At 42.1% G+C, this 24000-nt stretch overlaps 1 protein-coding gene across 6 annotated transcripts in view; it reads left to right on the top strand.

Annotated features, from left to right (window-relative positions):
- The window catches only part of CDKL5 (cyclin dependent kinase like 5), a 381431-nt gene that overhangs the window by 143621 nt on the left and 213810 nt on the right, over positions 1–24000 (top strand). The window lies entirely within an intron of this gene.

The following is a 24000-nucleotide window of genomic DNA, read 5'->3' as shown; positions in this document are numbered from 1 at the left end:
CTAATTTTTCTAGCGTGGTTAAACCTTTGACGGATTTGACCAAGAAGGGTTTTGATGTGACTAATTGGTCTCCTGCGGCCGTGGAGGCCTTTCGGGAGCTGAAGCACCGGTTTTCTAAAGCCCCAGTCTTATGTCAGCCAGATGTCTCTCTCCCCTTCCAGATCGAGGTTGATGCTTCTGAGATTGGAGCAGGGGCTGTTTTGTCGCAGAGAAGCTCTGATGGCTCTGTGATGAAGCCATGTGCTTTCTTTTCAAGAAAATTTTCGCCTGCCGAGCGGAATTATGATGTTGGTAATCGGGAGTTGTTGGCTATGAAGTGGGCATTTGAGGAGTGGCGACATTGGCTCGAAGGAGCTAAACATCGTGTGGTGGTCGTGACTGATCACAAAAATCTGATTTACCTCGAATCTGCCAAGCACCTGAATCCTAGACAGGCTCGTTGGTCGTTGTTTTTCTCCCGTTTCAACTTCGTGGTCTCATACCTGCCTGGTTCAAAGAATGTGAAAGCTGATGCACTTTCTAGGAGTTTTGTGCCTGACTGGGAGTTTCTGAGCCGGCTGGTATTCTCAGAGAGGGAGTGATTTTGTCTGCCATTTCCCCAGATTTGCGACGAGTGCTGCAGAAATTTCAGGCGGATAGACCTGACCGTTGTCCACCAGAGAGACTGTTTGTCCCGGATAAATGGACCAGCAGAGTTATTTCCGAGGTTCATTCTTCGGTGTTGGCGGGTCATCCTGGGATTTTTGGTACCAGAGATTTGGTGGTTAGGTCCTTCTGGTGGCCTTCCTTGTCGCGGGATGTGCGTTCCTTTGTGCAGTCTTGTGGGATTTGTGCTCGGGCTAAGCCTTGCTGTTCTCGTGCCAGCGGTTTGCTTTTGCCTTTGCCTGTCCCGAAAAGGCCTTGGACGCACATTTCCATGGATTTTATTTCGGATCTTCCAGTATCTCAGAAAATGTCTGTCATCTGGGTGGTGTGTGATCGTTTTTCCAAGATGGTCCATTTGGTGCCCTTGCCTAAGTTGCCTTCCTCCTCCGATTTGGTTCCTCTATTTTTTCAGAATGTGGTTCGCTTGCACGGCATTCCTGAAAATATTGTGTCTGATAGAGGATCCCAGTTTGTGTCCAGGTTTTGGCGGACTTTTTGTGCTAAGATGGGCATTGATTTGTCTTTTTCGTCGGCCTCCATCCTCAGACTAATGGCCAAACCGAGCGAACTAATCAGACGTTGGAAGCTTATTTGAGATGGTTTGTTTCTGCTGATCAGGATGATTGGGTGACTTTTTTGCCATTGGCCGAGTTTGCCCTTAATAATCGGGCTAGTTCTGCTACTTTGGTTTCGCCTTTTTTCTTCAATTCTGGTTTCCATCCTCATTTTTCCTCGGGTCAGTTTGAGCCTTCTGACTGTCCTGGGGTGGATTCTGTGGTGGATAGGTTGCAGCAGATTTGGAACCATGTGGTGGACAATTTGAGGTTGTCACAGGAGAAGGCTCAGCGCTTTGCCAACCGCCGCCGCGGTGTGGGTCCCCGACTTCGTGTTGGGGATTTGGTGTGGCTGTCTTCTCGGTATGTTCCTATGAAGGTCTCCTCTCCTAAATTCAAGCCTCGCTTCATTGGTCCTTATAAGATCTTGGAAATCCTTAACCCGGTGTCTTTTCGTTTGGATCTCCCAGCATCGTTTGCCATTCATAATGTGTTCCATAGGTCTTTGTTGCGGATCTATGTGGTACCTGTGGTTCCTTCTGTTGAGCCTCCTGCTCCGGTGCTGGTCGAGGGCGAATTGGAGTACGTGGTGGAGAAGATTTTGGATTCTCGTATCTCTAGACGGAGGCTTCAGTATTTGGTTAAGTGGAAGGGCTATGGTCAGGAGGATAATTCCTGGGTTGTCGCCTCTGATGTTCATGCGGCCGATTTGGTTCGTGCCTTCCACGCGGCTCATCCTGATCGCCCTGGGGGTCTTGATGAGGGTTCGGTGACCCCTCCTCAAGGGGGGGGGTACTGTTGTGAACTCTATTTTTGGGTTCCCTCTAGTGGTCACAAGCAGTACTGTGTAGTGTTGTCTTTCTGCAGGTGGCTGCATCAGCTGGTTCATTATCCTTGGTTGGTTTCCTATTTAGCTCACCTGGATACTCAGTTCCTTGCCTGCTATCAATGTATTCAGTGCTCTTCAGATTCCTTGTGAGTACCTTGCTCCCAGTCTTTCCAAGACAAGCTAAGTTTTTGTTTGTTCATTTTTTGATTATCAGCATTCATCATGTTTCTTGTCCAGTTTGCTAAAATGTGATTTCCTCGCTTGCTGGTTGCTCTAGGGGACTGAGTTTCTCCCCCCACACCATTAGTTGGTGCGGGGGTTCTTGAAATCTCAGAGTGGATATTTTGTAAGGGTTTTTTACTGACCGCATAGATTCCCTTTTCTATTTTCTGCTATCTAGTATTAGTGGGCCTCATTTGCTTAATCTGCTTTCACCCCTGTGTATGTGCCTTCCTCTTACCTCACCGTTGTTATTTGTTGGGGGCTTCTATATCTTTGGGGATTATTTCTCTGGAGGCAAGAGAGGTCTTTCTTTCTCTCTAGGGGTAGTTAGTTCCTCAGGCTGGCTTGAGACGTCTAGGATTTTTAGGCACGTTCACCGGCTACTTCTAGTGTGTTTTGATAGGTTCAGATTTGCGGTCAGTCCAGTTTGCCACCTCCCTAGAGCTTGTCCTATGTTTGTTACTTAGCTGGAGTAATTTGTGATCCTCAGCCACTAAGGATCATAACAAACAGTGTGCTCAGGAGATCCCAGCCAGTTTCAGAGCAGCACTTACAAGCTCTTTTGGAAAGAGTTTATAGGCATTGTGCATGTTAACCTAGACAATAAGTAACTAAAAAAAACTTGTCTGGAGAACTGTGCACAATTTTAGTAAAGACTAAATTAATAACTTTTGTGATTTTACAGGCACTTTCCAATTATAGCAATATTTTTAAATGGGAGAAACCATTTTAAAGCAGTCAGGCAGTCATCTGAAAAAAGCAAGCCTATCGGGTCATGCATATCATGAATATATTGCCATCCTATATAGATTTGGCAACTTAATAAGTTCATACATGCATAAAAAAAATGCCATTGCAAATCTCTGAATACTATGAACACGTACTGCTAGTGAAAAACTAGAAGTCCTTAATGATTATAAGAATATTAATATAATGCTAAATCTTCTAATTTCTTATAAAAAAAATTATCTAGAACAATTTATTTGCTATCTAGTCTTTGTTCTGTCTCAGTTAGTCATCAGTAATGACATATCCCACCAATGTGGCATCACTTGCAGATTTCAAGGGTTTCTGAACTAAGCAAGTAGGATCATCCCTCCTAAACCGTCTGTATGGGCTTGCAGGTCTTAGGAAGCGGAATAATATGATACCTTAATATTTGCAGTCCAATGTTTTATTCCAGAGAAATCCACCTTTTTCATATATGTAAATGACATCTTCCAGTCTATGGGCCAGACACGGATCTACCGGAGACTCTGGCTACAGAGATTATTAATAGTGATGAGCGAGTGTACTCATTGCTCAGGTGGTCTCCGAGTATTTATAACTGCTCGGAGATTTAGTTTTCATCGCGGCAGCTGAATGATTTACAGCTACTAGCCTGCCTGAGTACATGTGGGGGTTGCCTGGTTGCTAGGGAATCCCCACATGTTATTAAAACAGTATAGTAGCTATAAATCATTCAGCTGCCGCGATGAAAACTAAATCTCCGAGCAGTTATAAATACTCGGAGACCACCTGAGCAATGAGTACACTCGCTCATCACTAATTATTATAAATGAAAGGAGGCGTTACCATTGTGAGACATGTAATGACTGACTGTCTGCTCTCATAATCACACACAACTCTGCAATGAGAGCAGAACTATCAGTGTGTAATTATAAGAGCATAGTTACATTACAAATCTCACAGTGGTAATGTCCCCTTTAATTTGATGTAATCTCTGGAGGTGGATTCTCACTGAGATCTGTTTCTGATTCAGAGACCTTAACAGCTCATTTACATATTAAGCAAATATGGTTTCACTGGAATAAGACATCAGATCACAGATATCAAGGTATCATTTTATTCAGCTTCCTATGAGCTACATGCCCATATAGACGACTTAGGATGATCCTACTGACAGATTCCTGTCAATTACTTGTATCACTCCATTGTAGGTTTAGTTCTCCTTTAAGGGCTCAGACAGACGACCATAGTTCTCGTGCGAGGATCACATCACAATGCACGGACTGGCCCATCACATCTCCTGAGCGGAGCGTGTATTTCTGTCCAGTGGTCACGCTCGTGTCCGGAAGCTGACGGTCAGTCCGAGGAGTGCAATGTGATCCTCGCAGGAGAAATACGACCGTCTGTCTGCGCCCTAAAAAGAAAAATAATGGATGTGGTCTGTTCACAATCTAATCTAATACATACCCAATGCCAAATAAAATTGATCCAGGATTTTGATACAGAAGTGAAAATGTATTATAGGGAGTTCACATATACAGTACAGTGACTTTGGCAGGATAACTGTTGAAATTGCACTGGCTTTGCCAAGCAATGATAGAAGTAAGGGCGTCCAGCCATGTATAATTTCTATTAGTCCTGTGTACTATGAGTCATCTTTAGCAGGATACAAGCCAAGGAGTAGTTTTATAAAGTACATTTTATGTATATTACCAGTCACTTAGTTCTTATCATTGAGGATCTGGCTATAAAAGGATGACAGAAGGAGGGAAATGCTCAGAGCCTCAGCTTCCCGAGTTATGTTCTGAGCTATAGAGATGAGAGAGAGCACGCTGAATGCTCCAAGTACTGACTGTGCTGGTCTGGAAGCTTTTCCCAGAATGTGCAGAACATTATTACACTAATATGTTGTGTTATATATATATATATATATATATATATATATATATATATATATATATATATACAGTACAGACCAAAAGTTTGGACACACCTTCTCATTTAAAGATTTTTCTATATTTTCATGACTATGAAAATTGTACATTCACACTGAAGGCATCAAAACTATGAATTAACACATGTGGAATTATATACTTAAAAAAGTTTGAAACAACTGAAATTATGTCTTATATTCTAGGTTCTTCAAAGTAGCCACCTTTTGCTTTGATGACTGCTTTGCACACTCTTGGAATTCTCTTGATGAGCTTCAAGAGGTAGTCACCGGGAATGGTCTTCCAACAATCTTGAAGGAGTTCCCAGAGATGCTTAGCACTTGTTGGCCCTTTTGCCTTCACTCTGTGGTCCAGCTCACCCCAAGCCATCTCGATTGGGTTCAGGTCTGGTGACTGTGGAGGCCAGGTCATCTGGCGTAGCACCCCATCACTCTCCTTCTTGGTCAAATAGCCCTTACACAGTCTGGAGGTGTGTTTGAGGTCATTGTCCTGTTGAAAAATAAATGATGGTCCAACTAAACGCAAACCGGATGGAATAGCATGCCGCTGCAAGATGCTGTGGTTGCCATGCTGGTTCAGAATGCCTTCAATTTTGCATAAATCCCCAACAGTGTCACCAGCAAAGCACCCCCACACCATCACACCTCCTCCTCCATGCTTCATGGTGGGAACCAGGCATGTAGATTCCATCCGTTCACCTTTTCTGCATCACACAAAGACACGGTGGTTGGAACCAAAGATCTCAAATTTGGAATCAACAGACCAAAGCACAGATTTCCACTGGTCTATTGTCCATTCCTTGTGTTCTTTAGCCCAAAAAAGTCTCTTCTGCTTGTTGCCTGTCCTTAGCAGTGGTTTCCTAGCAGCTATTTTAACCATGAAGGCCTGCTGCACAAAGTCTCCTCTTAACAGTTGTTGTAGAGATGTGTTTGCTGCTAGAACTCTGTGTGGCATTGACCTGGTCTCTAATCTGAGCTGCTGTTAACCTGCGATTTCTGAGGCTGGTGACTCGGATAAACTTATCCTCAGAAGCAGAGGTGACTCTTTGTCTTCCTTTCCTGGGGCGGTCCTCATGTGAGCCAGTTTCTTTGTAGCGCTTGATGGTTTTTGCCACTGCACTTGGGGACACTTTAAAAGTTTTCCCAATTTTTCGGACTGACTGACCTTCATTTCTTAAAGTAACGATGGCCACTCGTTTTTCTTTACTTAGCTGCTTTTTTCTTGCCATAATACAAATTGTAACAGTCTATTCAGTAGGACTATCAGCTGTGTATCCACCAGACTTCTGCACAACACAACTGATGGTCCCAACCCCATTTATAAGGCAAGAAATTCCACTTATTAAACCTGACAGGGCATACCTCTGAAGTGAAAACTATTCCCGGTGACTACCTCTTGAAGCTCATCAAGAGAATGCCAAAAGTGTGCAAAGCAGTCATCAAAGCAAAAGGTGGCTACTTTGAAGAACCTAGAATATAAGACATCATTTCAGTTGTTTCACACTTTTTTGTTAAGTATATAATTCCATAAGTGTTAACTCATAGTTTTGATGCCTTCAGTGTGAATGTACAATTTTCATAGACATGAAAATAAAGAAAAATCTTTAAATGAGAAGGTGTGTCCAAACTTTTGGTCTGTACTGTGTGTGTATATATATATATATATATATATATATATATATATATATATATATATATATATATATATATATATATATATATATATATATATATATATATATATATATATATATAGTGGTGCGGTGACCCACGTTACAGCCAGGGGGCGCTGTGTGTGTGCTTCAAGATGCGCTTGGAGGCATAAATGTGATGAGACTAAGTCCGGCAGGAGTGTTAATGGCCGGTGTGTGTGTTGCAGAGGAAGACACTCTGTGCTGTCAATCTGAAGTTTGGTTGGTGTGCTGGGACCTGTAGTCCCACAAGTAGTTGCGTAATGCTAATGGGAGATTGGCAGGGCTAGTTATGAGAGATGGGAGGGTCAGACTAGCCACACACACCCACACTCCCACCCCGGGGAGTGGTTACAGGTATGTAATGTGACCAGGGTGTGGGTCACATGTGCCTGTGTGGTTCCTGTGTATGGATCCGTTTGGTCCATGTGCAAAGTCCTGGACGGTCGGTGTTGGAGACTCCTGGTATTGGAGGAGTCCTGCAAGCACCTGAGACCGTGGACCTGATGTACGGTCAGTGTTGGATTGTCCTGGTATGGGCTGGAGTCCTGGAGGCACTGAGACCGTGAGTCCTGCAATAGCCTGGCTGTTGGATTGTCCTGAAGTGGGCTGGAGTCCTGGAAGCACTGCTGAGGCTATGGACTGAATGCTCAAGGGTGTTGGATTGTCCTGGTATGGGCTGGAGTCCTGCAAGCACCTGGTAAGAGTGAGTCCTGCAATAGCCCGTGTGTTGGATTGTCCTGAAGTGGGCTGGAGTCCTGGAAGCACTGCTGAGGCTATGGACTGAATGCTTGAGGTGTTGGATTGTCCTGGTATGGGCTGGAGTCCTGCAAGCACCTGGTAAGAGTGTGAGTCCTGGAATGGTCAGAGTGTTGGATTGTCCGCGGATGGACTGGAGTCCTGTAAGCACTTGGGTAGATCATGGACTGATGGCCTGTGTGTTGAAAGTGCCTGTGTCTGGACTTCCTGAAAGCACATGGAGAGGCTGCAACTAGAGAACCTGTGATGGCTTCTGTAGTGGGGAGGCTACAGTTCCTACTGTGGGTCTGGACTATCTGAGGTGCCCTGGTCACAAGGACAGTGATCCCAGTGAGGCAGCTTTCCCCTGTGAACCAGCACTGGCAGGAGTCCGTGTGTGGAGCCGAAGTTCCTGTGAGGTAATCCCTGGTATGGGAAAAACCTGTGATATACGGCAGAGACGTATCTGCCATTGGAACAGACTGTCGGGGTTTAATATGTTCCATTGATGCATGTAATGAACTGTAATGGAGAGAGATACCTGTAAAACCGTATGTGATATGCTGATATAAACCGGAATAGACTGTTTAAGTGGAGAAATCGTGCCTAAGTGCTTAAATCCCATGACAAGCGAGTGTCCCCCAACACACTCAGGTAGCGTATCACCACAATATGTATATGTCTATATATCTATATATATGTATATGTGTGTGTATGTATGTGTATATATATATATATATATATATATATATATATATATATATATATAAATTTGTCTAAGGGGTACTTCCGTCTTTCTGTCCTCAACTTCCGTAACGGAAATCCCGCGTCGCTGATTGGTCTCGCCAGCTGCGTTTCATGGCTGACATGACCAGTCAGCGACGGGCACAGTCCGATTAGTCCCTCCCTACTCCCTGCAGTCAGTGCCCGCCGCCTGCATACTCCCCTCCAGTCATCGCTAACACACGGTTAATGCCAGCGGTAACGGACCGCGTTATGCCGCGGGTCACGCACTCCATTATCGCTGCTATTAACCCTGTGTGTCCCCAACTTTTTACTATTGATGCTGCCTATGCAGCATCAATAGTAAAAAAATGTAATATTAAAAATAATAAAAAAAAACAAAAAACCTGCTATTCTCACCCTATGTAGTCCGCCGAGCCACATGCGGCTGCCGCCATCTTCCGTTCCCAGAGATGCATTGCGATATTACCCAGAAGACTTAGCGGTCTCGCGAGACCAAGTCTTCTGGGTAATTTCGCAATGCATCCTGGGAACGGAAGATGGCGGCAGCCACGCGCGCATCACCAGAGCTTCGGTGGATCTCGGCTGGTGAGTATATAATTATTTTTTATTTTAATTATTTTTTTTAACAGGGATATGGTGCCCACACTGCTAAATACTGCGTGGGCTGTGTGATATACTGCGGGGGCTGTGCTATATACTACATGGGCAGTGTGATATACTGCGTGGGCTGTGTGATTTACTGCGGGGGCTGTGCTATATACTACGTGGGCAGTGTTATATACTACGTGGGCAGTGTGATATACTGCGTGGGCTGTGCTATATACTACATGGGCAGTGTTATATACTATGTGGGCTGTGTGATATACTGTTGGGGCTGTGCTATATACTACATGGGCAGTGTTATATACTGCGTGGGCTGTGTTATATACTGCGTGGGCTGTGTTATATACTATGTCGCCTGTGTTATATACTGCGTGGCTGCTATATACTGCGTGGGCTGTGTTTATATAGTACGTGGGCTGTGTTATATACTGCGTGGCCTGTATTAACGCATCGGGTATTCTAGAATATGTATGTATGTATGTATATAGCAGCCACATAGTATATAGCACAGGCCACATACTATTTGTCTGCTGTATACTACATGGCTCCTATATACTGCGTGGCCTGTGCTTTATACTATGTGGCTGCTATATACATGCATATTCTAGAATACACGATGCGTTAGAATCGGGCCACCATCTAGTGTGTGTGTGTATATATATATTATGTATGTATTTATATATACTAGATAGTGGCCCGATTCTAATGCATCGGGTATTCTAGAATATGCATGTCCACGTAGTACATTGCGCAGCCCACGCAGTACATTGCGCAGCCCACGCAGTACATTGCGCAGCCCACGCAGTACATTGCGCAGCCCACGCAGTACATTGCGCAGCCCACGCAGTACATTGCGCAGCCCACGTTGCATATTGCGCAGCTCACGTTGTATATTGCGCAGCCCACGTAGTATATTGCGCAGTTCACGTAGTATATTGCGCAGCCCACGTTGTATAGTCACGTAGTATATTGCACAGCCATGTAGTATATAGCACAGCCCATGTAGTATATTGCCCAGCCACGTAGTATATTGCCCAGCCACGTAGTATATTGCCCAGCCACGTAGTATATTGCCCAGCCCATGTAGTATATTGCGCAGCCCATGTAGTATATTGCCCAGCCACGTAGTATATAGCACAGCCCATTTAGTATATTGCCCAGCCACGCAGTATATTGCCCAGCCACGTAGTATATAGCACAACCCATGTAGTATATTGCCCAGCCCATGCAGTATATAGCAATGTGGGTATCATATCCCTGTTAAAAAAAAGAAATAAAATAAAAAATAGTTATATACTCACCTTCCGGAGCCCCCGGGTCCAAGCGAAGCGGTTACCGAAGCTGCTCGTGCGCTCCGGTCTCAAGAGTGCATTGCGGTGTCGTGAGATGTTGACTTAGCGGTCTCGCGAGACCACTACGTCATCATCTCGCGAGATCGCAGCATGGACCGGTCACCGGAGTGTCGCGAGGAGCGGGGAAGGCCTGTTGTCAATCCATAGGCAGCATGAATAGTAAAAAGTAGGTCACACAGGGTTAATAGCAGCGGTAACGGAGTGCATTTCACCGCGGCATAACGCGGTCCGTTACCGCTGCCATTAACCCTGTGTGAGGGCAGACTGGAGGGGAGTATGGAGTGGGCACTGACTGCGGGGAGGAAGGGGCGGCTATTTTTCCGCCGGACTGTGCCCGTCACTGATTGGTCATGGCTGTTTTGCCACGACCAATCAGCGACTTGGATTCCATGACAGACAGGGGCCGCGACCAATGAATATCCGTGACAGACAGACAGACCGGAGGACAGACAGACGGAAGTGACCCTTAGACGATTATATAGTAGATATATATATATAACGCCGGCGTCACACTGGCGTGTTTTACGGATGTATGAGAGGCGCAGAAAATGCGGAATGCATACGGTACAATAATTCTCTATGGCCCAGCTCCTATCTACGGATCCGTATTATACGGTCTTGTGCGGCCGTAGAAAATCGCAGCATGCTGTGTTTGTCAGCTTGAGAAAATATTCTGAAAAGTTCCCACGCTCGAGTTCATATGAGTTCATCCAGCAGAGGGCGCATCACCGCGCCTCGAGGTAACTACAGTACATTCCCCTGCATTCCATTCATTCACCAAGTTTTACAGGCAGGAGCACAGCTGCATTAGCAGAGCTCCTGGGTGTAAAATGATTTAACCCCTTCAGATGGATTTACAGCGTGGGACAAGACTGAACGATGGAAGGTATGGAATATTGTTGATTGTTTTTTTTTTTTACTTTATTTCAGGTGACAAGGGTCTTCAGGTGGATTAAGAGTAGAATAAAATATTACAACACCATGTGTCTTTATTTGATTAAAATACTTTTTAATAATGTGTGTGTGTTTTATTAACCATTTCGTACTATTGGATTAATAATGGATAGGTGTCATAATTGACGCCTCTCCGTTATTAACCTGGCTTAATGTCACCTTACAATAGCAAGGTGACATTAACCCTTCATTACCCGATATCCCACCACTACACGGGAGTGGGAAGAGAGAGGCTAAGTGCCATAATAGGCGCATCTTCCAGATGTGCCTTTTTCTGGGGTGGCTGGGGGCAGATGTTTTTAGCCAGGGGGGGTCCTATAACCATGGTCCCTCTCTAGGCTATTAATACCTGCCCTCAGTCACTGGCTTTCCCACTCTGGCGGAGAAAATTGCGCGGGAGCCCACGCCAATTTTTTTCCGGGATTTAACCCTTTAATTTAATAGCTAGAGACCCCAAATTTTACACAGAGACACTTGTTACATTATTAAAGAGGAATATGTAATAAAAGAAGGGATATGAGATCGTTTACTGTATGTAAACCATGTCTCATATCATGTTGGGTTTGTGAAGGAGATAGCAAAAGCCGGCAATTGAATTACTGGCTTTTCTGCTATCTAGCGCTGAATTATATATATATATATATATATATATATATATATATATATATATATATATATATATATATATATATATATATATATATATATATATATATATATATATACACACTGTGTTCCAAATTATTATGCAAATTGGATTTAAGTGTATTAAAGATTTAATTGTTTTGTTTTTCAAATAAACTCGTGGATGGTATTGTGTCTCAGGGCTCAATGAATCACTGAAATGAATCGTAAACACATGTGATAATTAGTTTTCCAGGTGATTCTAATTAAAGGAAAACTACTCAAAAATGATGTTCCACATTATTATGCAGGTCACAGGTTTCAAGCAATATGGAAAATAAAAAGGATCTCTCTGCTGCTGAAAAGCGTTAAATAGTGCAATGCCTTGGACAAGGTATGAAAAAATTTGATATTTCATGAAAGCTTAAGAGTTATCATCATACTCTGATGAGATTTGTGACTGAAACAGAGCACAGAAAGAGTTTATGCAAATAAAGGCATAATGAGGAAGTTTTCTGGCAGACCAATTCATTAGATTAAGAGAACAGCTGCCAAAATACCATTACAAAGCAGCAAACAGTTATTTGAAGCTGCTGGTGTGTCTGGAGTCCCTCGAACCTCAAGGTGTAGGATCCTTCAAAGGCTTGCTGTGGTGCATAAACCTACTATTCGGACACTCCTAAACAGTGTTCACAAGCCGAATCGGTTGCAGTGGGCCCAGACATACATGAAGACTAATTTTCAAACAGTTTTGTTTACTGATGAGTGTCGAGCGACTCTGGACGGTCCAGATGGATGGAGTAGTGGATGGTTGGTGGATGGCCACCATGTCCCAAAAAGGCTGCGACGTCAGCAAGGAGGTGGAGGAGTCATGTTTTGGGCTGGAATCATGGGGAACCAGCTGGTAGGGCCCTTTAAGGTTCCTGAAGGTGTGAAAATGACCTCAGCAAAGTAAATAGAGTTTCTGACTGACAACTTTCTTCCATGGTCTAAAAAGCAGAAACGTGCCTTCAGGAACAAAATTATCTTCATGCATGACAGTGAATACCTCTGAGCAATTGGCTGCTATGGGCATAAAAGGAGAAACTCATGGTGTGGCCACCATCTTCCCCTGACCTCAACCCTATAGAGAACCTTTGGAGTATCATCAAACAAAAGATCTATGAGGGTGGGAGGCAGTTCACATCAAAACAGCAGCTCTGGGAGGCTATTCTGACTTCATGCAAAGAAATACAAGCAGAAACTCTCCATAAACTCACAAGTTCAATGGATGCAAGAATTGTGAAGGTGATATCAATGAAGGGGTCCTATGTTAACATGTAACTTGGCCTGTTAGGATGTTTTGGAGTTAAATAGCTCTTTTGTTCAGTGAATGTGACCTCCTAATGCTGCAAATTCCACAAATGAGCATTTTCAGTTCTTTAAAACATATCAAATGTTTAGAAATACTACTGTGCCTAATAATTTGGAACAGTGCATTTTGAGTTTTTATTCATTTTGGAGATTATACTGTTATCATTGGGAGGTTTCTTCAATAAAATTCGATGTATACTCTAACGGGTGATGACTTTTATTAGACTGACTGTCATATGCACTGACCATTTAGGAAAATCCGAGAAAAATGTCATTTGCATAATAGTTTGGAACATAATATATATATATATATATATATATATATATGTGTCTCACTGATATATAATATATAGACTGTATATATGTTCTTAAGAATATTTGAGCCGATGGATCCATGATATGTCCATTTTGCAAGGCTGCGTGAAAAAAACGCCGTACTGAAGCCATACGGATGCCATACGGATGACACACGGATAAATTTGTGCGTAAAAATCGCATCCTCGCATTGAATACGGAACAGTGTTTTGGGACAATTACTGAATATTACGGCCATAAAAAACGGACCGTATTTTCATACGCCTAGTGTGACGCCGGCCTTAAAGTTTTCTTAATGGGATATTCCCTCAGCCATTTTTTACCATATGTGTCTATGCTTTAGCAACCAGAGGTGGCCGGGATTATGAAAACTAGTTGGCTGTGCTAAACTATAGCCTTCACTCGATTAGAAGTATCACTGCTTGCTCTTCTGATTCCATAATTCTATCCATCTCTGGCCCCTGACTATAGACAGTACATGTTGAGATGGGAGCACCCCTATAAAGTTACATTAAATACCACAATGCATCTGTCTTAATCCTATAATGACAGCCAATACGTCTTTTAACTGACCTGAGATATAAGAGAATAGCATCCACATACAGGTGACAATCCAGCAGCTGTCGGCTGGACACTGTAGCTGACAACTTGCTGCATCAGTCATGATCAGTGTCGGCACTGTCCTGTTTTTAAAATGGTATCATTTTTGGGGGTTCCCAATATATAGCTGGATAGACCCCTAAAAAAGTAAATTTTGTAAATTTCCTTGAAAAATTGCTGCTACATTTTTAAACCTAAAATGCTAACAAAATTAAATAACATTTTACAAATGGTCCTGATGTAAAGCAGACGTGGGAAATGTTATTTATTAATGTTTTGCTGTGGTTTGACTATCTGGATTAATGGGATAATCATTTAAAGTTTGAAAATTGCAAATTTTTTAACATTTTTCTTAAATTTCTGATTTTTTTTTATAACTAAACACTAAACATATCAACTTAAATTTACCATTATGATAAAGTATAATGTGCCACGAAAAAACAGTCTCAAAATCACTGGGTTTTTGTTGAAGCGTTCCAGAGGTATTACCACATAAAGTGACACTGGTCAGATGTAAAAATAAAAATTGTTTGTCACTAAAGGGTTAAACCTTCCTGAAACTGGCCTGTGACAGTCACCATAAACATACCGGTTAGCCTTCACAGATCGATAGAGCCTCCACTCCTACAAAATTCATTCATTTATATGATGGATCCCATTGGTATCTGAAGGACCTCATTGACTTAGAAGTGGGGCAGATGTTTTGATGTCGGTAATACTGTTGCGTGCATTGCCAATGGCTCCTCTGATATCAGTGTGAATAGAGACTAAGGCCAACATGAAAGATTTCAAGGGTTATTGGATGGCCACGTCAAAGACCAGATCTATGTCTACTGTGGAGGACAGTGGTGAAATGAACTGTGCAGTCAAGAAACCACACCATAATCGCACAGCTGAATTTATTCTCCTTGGCAAGTCTCATGACCAGTACAGTCATGACACGAGAAGCTACTAATGGGGTGTCCTTACGTGCTCATAAGCCTGTAAGATGGCAATGCTTTGGTGCACCTACACGACACCACTTGTAGGTGCACACTGCGAGAGCCATCTTTGTTGAGTAATTCTAAACCATTTATTAAGGCAATGTGAGTTCTTGTATCCTAATGAGCGTTATTTTTCGGCATTGTTCATTTTACGATTAATCTGATTTGATGGAAATGTTACTTTGGATTCCCAGTAGTGTAACAGATGTGCTGCTGACTCTGTTCTAACCCTTTTTGTTTATTGTATTAGAATTTGTATGTAATTCTTCCTACATTCGAGGATTACAGATCCCCCCACACAGCGTTCTCCTGCCAGAATGTCAGGTACAATGTGCCGGGTACTGGATGCCGCCCAGCTCTGCTGATTTGCTTCATTAGAACTAGCATTTGACCTTTCATTGCTTTCTATGAAATCTGTGCTCCACTTGATTATGTAATATGGGATTGCTCATCCACTATGTCTCATCAAAACAAGTACTAATTATAAAAGCCTTTTCAGCTGTCTTAATTCTCAATCTGAGCACTGATATCAATTAAAAACTCCTACCGGGATCGAAGTGTAGCAGAAGCTCTTTGCGTGTAGCTGTTCTATAAAATAAAAGGTAGTGTCCGTATTTTCTAACACATCCTAAGTTGTACTAAATTGTATGTTTATGCATATATTAGTAGAAATTAAAAATGTTCATTGGGTCATTTTCTCCAATGCAGAAATATAGGCCACGGCACTCAGGGTATCTTGGAGGTGCTCAAGTTAGGTATCCAACCCGTCAAATATAAGTAGAAAATACTTGGCACTCAGAAGAGTTTTTTGCAATTTTGAGAAATAGATTTTTATTCGGTGCATCCAGTTCAATATTTAAACGTTTTCGGTCTTACACAATCAGACCTTCATCAGAAATAGTTGTGAAACTTATAGCAGGCGGTGGTAGGTGACCAATACGCTGAAAAGAGCAAGAGACTGGCCGGGACAGAAGCGCTGTAACCGCCAGAGTAGAGGACGCCGTGCCGCCAGGAAAATGCGCTCCAGGGCTGCAGGGCTGAAGGTCTGATTGTGTAAGACCGAAAACGTTTAAATATTGAACTGGATGCACCGAATAAAAATCTATTTCTCAAAATTGCAAAAAACTCTTCTGAGTGCCAAGTATTTTCTACTTACATTTTCTCCAATGCAACACAACTTTCTCTCTATGGCTGTGGTTATCGGAACTTGTAAGGGCATAATTGGTCCGTGTGCGCAAGTTAGTTTTTTTGTTTTTTCTTTTGAATGATTAAGATCATTTTTTCAGACAGTTTGAATAAAGGGCAGGACAGAAAATAAAAATATTAATAATATTAAATAATAGAAAGGTTGAACTTGATGGACCTAGGTCTTTTTTCAACCTATGTAACTATGTAAAAAAGCCTGTTCCCACCTGCATTTTAGAATTTATTTTCTCTTTTCCGTCTTTGAGATGGAGAAAAAAAAGTAATGCAGAAAACAAATCCGTTACATAATGGAAGCAAATACCAACATAAAAACCCAATTGCAAATGAGTTCTAATTGTTTTTTTGTTGTGTCTTTTATTTTACAGGAAGGAAAAGTTCATGGTGTAAATTTACTCTACATCTTAAATCCCCCAAAAAAGCAATAAAATAGAATGTGCTCTAAATCTATTAAAATCTCAGAAAGAAAAGAGACATAACCAGTTTTGTGTGCCGCGTATGAAACTCTATACAACTATTTTATTATGCACCAGTAAATTATTAAAAAATAGCAACAGAGTTATATCCCTCAAAAAGGTAATCAGCCCAAGAGCTGTGTACAGTTCTGGGATCAAATGATGTTACTGCTTTTATGGACTCCGCCTAAGTGATCTGCATGCACATAGTTGTGATAGACATGGTAACATTTCAGTTCCTGCTACGTAATTAAAATTTCCGGTAAAAAAGATGAAGAATACAATATACAATAGATGGTAAAGTGTCAACATTATAAACGTTGCAATACATACGTAACATAGCTGATAATCCAGAGAGGCAGCTGTACGGGTATGCTTCAGTGCAGTGGAAAGTCCATAACTTGGTTCTCTGGTGAATACTCCCGAGTGTCACCCAGTGAGTTGGTGCTCTGTGTCATTAGTGATCAGTATAAGGTTGACTATAGTAATATATCAGTTCTAGCCAGATCTTTTGAATGTTGAAATTAATATACCGTATTTTTCGGATTATAAGACGCACTGGACCATAATACGCACCTAGGTTTTAGAGGAGGAAATTAGGGGGGAAAAAAACGAAGCCAAAAAGTGGTAAATTCTGTACTTAAGATCACCTATCCTGGTAAATATGGTCCCCTCATCCCTATCCTTGTATGCATGGCCCTCATCCCCATCGTGGTATGCAAGACCATCATTCCCATCCTGGTATGCATGGCCCTCATCCCCATTCTGGTATGCATGGCCCTCATCCCCTTCCTGGTATGCATGGCCCCATCCTTATTCTGGTATGATTGGCCCCATCCCAGTCCTGGTATGCATTGTCCCATTCTTATTCTGATATGATTGATTGGCCCCATCCTGTTCCTGGTATGATTGATTGGCCCCATCCCCTTTCTGGTCTGATTGATTTGGCCCCATCCAGTTCCTGGTATGATTGATTGGCCCCATCCAGTTCCTGGTATGATTGATTGGCCCCATCCCCTTTCTGGTCTGATTGATTTGGCCCCATCCAGTTCCTGGTATGAGTGGCCCCATCCCAGTCCTGGTATCCATGGCCCCATTAGAAAAGATTAAAAAAACAAACCTTTACTTTACCTTCCTCCGCTCCCTCGCAGTCACCGCATCCTGCTTCGGTGCCAGCAGCTGCTTAATGCTTGTAAGCAGCGCATGGCAGGGACATCTGCCGAAATACTCACTGGGACCGTTCATCAGAGATCGCGGTGAGTATCCTGCTTCCTGCTGCTGCCGGTGGTCACATGTCCCGATACTTAAGAGAAATGAATATTCAGAATCATACCAGCAAGGGGATGGGGCCAATCAATCATACCAGGATGTCAGGAAGAAATGAATATTCATTGCCCTCCACACCCATGGGCGTGGAATGCGTGGATATTCATTTCTCTTTAGTAGCGGGCACAGGAGTTAGCCGAAGCCACCAGCTCCTGCCTCTGTGACCCACTGCTCCTCCGATACCGCTCCCTCACCTCCAAACCACAGCCATAGCAATATCTCCGGACTATAAGACGCATCCCCCATTTTCCTCCACATTTTGGGAGGAAAAAAGTGCGTCTTATAGTCCGAAAAACACGGTATATACTAGATTGAGGCAGCGAGGATATCCCCAGTGGTTCACTGATGTAGCTAGATATAAAGTAAATAATCACAGATAGGCTATGTTCACATGTTGCTTTTTTTCTGTGCAGTTTTGTCACTAAGGATTTTTTAATCCCAGCAAAGTGAATGAAAATCCTGGAAACTCATGCACACGTTGCTATTTTTTCTTTACAGCTTTGCAACTCATTTAAATCTGCAGGATGTTAATTCTTTCAGCGTTTTTGCTGTAGATTTTACCCACACTGATGAGTGAGGAAAAATCTGCAACAAAAACGCATGTAAAAAACGCAATAAAAATGCACGTATTTTATGTTGCCTTTTTCCTGAAAGATATGCAGAAACGGTATTTGCAGCAAATACCTAACATGTGCTCATACCCTAAAGGTACCGTTACACTAAACGACTTACCAACGATCACGACCAGCGATGCGATCGTTGGTAAGTCGTTTTGTGTGGTCGCTGGGGAGCTGTCACACAGACAGCTCTCTCCAGCGACCAACGATCAGGGGAACGACTTCGGCATCGTTGAAACTGTCTTCAACGATGCCGAAGTCCCCCTGCAGCACCCGGGTAACCAGGGTAAACATCGGGTTACTAAGTGCAGGGCTACGCTTAGTAACCCGATATTTACCCTGGTTACCATTGTAAAAGTAAAAAAAAAACAGTACATACTCACCTTCTGATGTCTGTCATGTCCCCCGCATCCACAGGGTTACGCGCTGCTGCCGAGAGCTTCCTGCACTGACTGAATGTGTCAGCGCCGGCAGCAGCGGTGACGTCACCGCTGTGCTCTGCTTTACGGCCGGCCGGCGCTGACACATTCAGTGCAGGGAAGCCGCCGGCGGGGGACGTGACAGACATCAGAAGGTGAGTATTTAGTGTTTGTTTTTTTTACTTTTACAATAGTAACCAGGGTAAATATTGGGTTACTAAGCGCGGCCCTGCGCTTAGTAACCCGATATTTATCCTGGTTACAAGTGAACACATCGCTGGATCGGTGTCACACACACCGATCCAGCGATGACAGCGGGTGATCAGCGATGAAATAAAGTTCTGGACTTCTAGCTCCGACCAGCGATATCACAGCGGGATCCAGATCGCTGCTGCGTGTCAAACACAACGAGATCGCTATCTAGGACGATCGTCGTCGTTCTCGCTGCAAAGTCGCTTAGTGTGACGGTACCTTTAGGGTGCATTTACACTGAACAATGTATAGCGTTAAATGACCATCGGCTGGATACATGTTTGCCGGTTGGCGGACATTTTGTAGCCTATTTACACCTGCTAACATGCTTTGGATGCTCACTAAGCAATCAGTAAGACCTCATTCAGTACGCATATTGTTCTCGGCAGCACATCTCTTGTTCACACAAGACAACTCTCTGTCAAGAATCATGACCTTTTGGGCAATCCAACAGATCGGTTCAGCTGACAAGCAAGCGTTTTGCTGGTTTGTCAGGTGTAATGTGGTAGGTGGAACTTTAATGCGGTGGGGGTATAAATATAATGTTCGGTCTACAATTTGACACCGTGAGTAAGAACGTTCACTCAAAATTCACAGGCGATTTGATGTGAAGATGGAAAGATCCCAGACAGTGAGCTGGACCTCTCTGTAATACTTGTTGGACTGTAGATGTAAAATAGAGAACTGCAATAGACTTTATATATGACTGGTATGGGCTCTATATAGAAAAATAAGTATATGACAAGAGATCTCAGAAATGTTATAAGAAGAGTATTGTAGCTTTAGGCATGTAAAGGGTATGTCTCGCAAACCATACCCATATACCATTTCATTTCTGAAGATTTATTTGAAATGTTATATGTTCTGCGTTGTTAGCCGTGTCTAACACCATCTAAGCTAAAAGGATTTTCTCATGAAGACAATCACTTTCTAAAACGTTTCCAGCTTACTTTTTGGCAGAGGCTTTTTGTGGAGAAATGTAACATTATTTTCCAGCCATAGAAGTGAATGGCAGACCATGTTATGCATGGACTCGAAAAGTAGACGTATGTTCTGGCCCAAAAAGGGGTTGCTCTGAACCTCGTAATTATGACATCAGTAATTTATGATAAAATATATGGACAGGAGTGATAATTGTGTGACAATCTCTTTAAATATTCCACATGGTTTCTCCAAATACTCCAACGAACAGAACCACATGGAAAAATCTGTGCCCACTCAACAATTAAGTAATAATGTATTACTTTATATAACACAAATATTAAGTTAAACACAAATCTAAAATCAATTAAAACTCCATTCTAGAGCAGTTTCCCATAACATGATAGTTTGGGGAAACACACGGCATCTGTCTTGCGTAATACAGGAATTGTGCACCCTAAGATATCAAAATGTAAAATCCGATGAAAGAGTCTAACACAAAGTAACCAAAAATGGAAATGAAAAATAGATTTAGACATAATGGCCCCGATTCATCAAGATTGTCGATTTTCTCACCGGTCTGGATGAGGGACCATCGTGGAGTCAGACACTGCTAATTCATGAAGTGGTACATGCCTTTTCATGAATCAGGAGTATCTGAAGAGTGGTGTGTGCCTCATGCACTATGCCAGATATCTTGTTCCTGTCTCTGACTGGAGTAAGTTTTCTATTGTAGAGTCTAGATTTGTAAATTAGACAAGCTGTGGCATCATGCCCCTACCGTGTCCCTATCCAACCCCAGCTACAGCCACTTATGTGGAATAAGAAGAAATTGGCGTAAAACTCCAAAAGTTGCAACATTTTTGTCCAACTCACAGTTGCCCCAAACTTTTACAATTTTTCAAAGTAATTTTTTGGCAGAATTCTGTTGAAATTGCTTTGATGAACCAGGGTCATTATGTGGTATTATTGGTTTTGGGAAATTTTATAAATTATGACTGGTAGATCTATTGTAAGTCATTTATTGTTTGTTACTTTGTGTTTGACTTTTTGATGTAATTGTACATTGGAGAGTGGTGCTCATTAGTGATGAGCGAGTATGTTTGTTACTCAAGTTTCTCCGAGCATGCTCGGGATTTAGGCAATCCCCACATGTATTCATGCAGCTCCGTCAACATAAACTAAATCTCCGAGCACGCTAAAATACTCAGAGAAAACCCGAGCATGCTCGAAGAAACTCGAGTAACGAGCATACTCGCTCATCACTAGTGCTCATCCTTCAGTTGTTTTGTACCAATCATCTACAAAAGTTTTCATGACTGTAGTACTTCAGTTTTCAAATTGTGATGTAGAATACATTTTCCCTTATTACATTTTCATTTTCCAGCTCCTTTCCACCATGTAGACCTCTTGGGTTTTTGTTCCCCTTGACGATCACTTTTCCATAATCTGATATATAGTGCATTTACTTCCAGTAAAAAGAGTTGAATTTTCATACAGTCCTAATAAGTTGAATGAATCACACCATTCAATCACTATTTACTTCTAGTAAATATGTCTTCTCATTTTAGTTTAATATTACTTAGAGATCACATTCATCTTAATAGTGAGCGTCATGAGACAAAAACAGAGATTTTAACAAGAATCATCTTTTTACACACAACCCAAAATAATTGGAAATCCAGGGGAGACTACTTGGTGGAAATCTGAATGTTTACTTCAAGGATCTTCTCATTGTTCTAGGAATACAAGAGTAGCAGCTTAAAATCTACATGGATTTCGGGTTCCCATTTCTGTTCAGTTTTGTTTTTCTTTCCTTCAGTTTTAAATATCAGATGTGTAAGAATTGTTCTGTTCACTGGGAACACCTGGGAAGTTCTTCAATTGACTGTGTCTTTATCTTTCTGGGTTAGCAATGGGGGATATTGTACTGGCTGGTGTCCAACAGTTAAATCAGTTTATAGATAAAATAGCTGCCCAGGCTTGTACTGCTGCTTTCCAACACAATGGAGCCGATCAGGCACATTGTGTGATCTGGCAAAATGGAATTCAAGTATTTTCCAAAATTATGCTTAAAATTCCCTTCACAGAGATTACCGTAAATTCCTTCCTGTTGTTAACCTTATAACATTCTTCAGCGTGAACACCCATGAAGCCTGAACAACGTTAAAAGGGTTGTCGGGGATTACTATAGAAAATCACTCCACTATACTCAGCCTGGGGAGAGGTGGTGTTAATGGCTCACCAGTGAAGGTTTGGCCTTTATGAGAAAATGAATTTACCTTATTCTTGACAAGTTAGTAGAAAAATTGGTTGCTAGCAACATTTTAATCATAAAAAGAAACCTAGCATTGATGGTTCAGTTGGTGCCAGTCATACACCAGTCTTAAATTCTAGTTCATCTGAGTGACTTTGCCAAATATTTTTAAACAGAACCGGTCATCTGATTCTCACCGCGGGCCACATGAATTACAGTATGGGTGCATGATTCCAGCCACTTATATAATTCTATGAAATGCTTCAACCTTCCAGAGAAAATATGCTGTAAATATCCAGTGACCTGTTAATCCTACTGGTGATTGACAGGTCTCTCTCAGAGCAAGAGAACTGTCAATCACCTAGGAGCCGGCCATAGGTGGCACCGGACAAGTCTCATTCTCTAGCTGGATATTTAAAGTATATTTTAATAATAATAATCTACTACTACTACTACTAATCTTAATAATCATAACAATCTTAATAATAATAATCTTTATTAATAATAATATTTTCTATGAAATGTCAGAATATTTTATCATGCAGCCAGGCTCTGATTCATGCTTTCTATGCTTTAGGCAGTGTGAATCAGGTGACAGGTTCCCTTTAATATGTACACTCCCGTGACTAAAAGTGAAATATATGGCTGCTATGTGCAGACTTGTGCAAATGACACTTTGATCAAATTCTGATTAAAGTTTGATCCAAGTGTCAGCACAGTGTGCTCCGAGTCTCTGGAATGTGATTAGTAGATAGAGAACAAAATTTCTCCATCTTCTGCATTGTGTCAGTGGGTGGAAATCGGACCGCACTCAGATGTCTTGCATGTGCAGTCTGATGTTTGCCACCAGCTCGTTGACTTTCTTGGCCAAATGTGATCCAAGTATTGGGATCAAACTCGGACATGCAACAATTTTTTTCTTGGACAGACTCTATCCGAGGAAAAAATTTGGACTTGTGCACAGCCCCTTAGACTAACATTGGTCCGAGTGCAATCCAATGTTTTGTCGGATTGCACTCGAACCCTATATTGTTAAATTTGTTAGATACTTTCTCTGCTGCCCCACTCCACCCACTTTTCTTACCATTTTTCAAATGTTGCATTGGGAGGGAAATATCCCACATTTTCGGGCAAGTAGTGGCATGTGCAAAAGTTTGTGAGCAGATGACAATTAACTTTTAGCTTGCACTATTTATGTTTTTGACTATACATTTGATAATTCAGTGCCCATTTAATACCAACAGCTTCCTTCTCTTTTCTCATGCTACAGTTAAAACGAGGAAAACGTAATTGAATCTTTGGCCAAAAAGTGCATATTTTGTAAGCCATCTGCTATATTCACTGACATAGAGATCCCTGCAACAGCAGGAAAGCCACAAATTGGGGACCGCTGCAGTATTCGTCAATATGCCTCACAATGCATTGCCATCATTACATAAAATGTTCTACCTTCCTGTTCTTTTCTGTATCGTGACTGAGAGTTTCCATATGGCAAAAATCTATAAAGCTCTATATTTGGCAGTACTATTGTTGGCTTTTGAAAATAGAAAAGTAATTTTTTTTTGACTGGGCGCATCAATAATATGTGAAGTCGTCATTCACAGTCCGACAGAAGAGATTCTGTTTTGTCATGGCCATCTGATAGAAATCTAAGCTTTAT

The sequence above is a fragment of the Ranitomeya variabilis genome, chromosome 3 (genome assembly GCF_051348905.1).
Source record: "Ranitomeya variabilis isolate aRanVar5 chromosome 3, aRanVar5.hap1, whole genome shotgun sequence".
NCBI classification, from domain to species: Eukaryota; Metazoa; Chordata; class Amphibia; order Anura; family Dendrobatidae; genus Ranitomeya; species Ranitomeya variabilis.
Note: the sequence above shows the minus strand (reverse complement) of the source record. Positions and strands in the feature narration are given on the sequence as shown.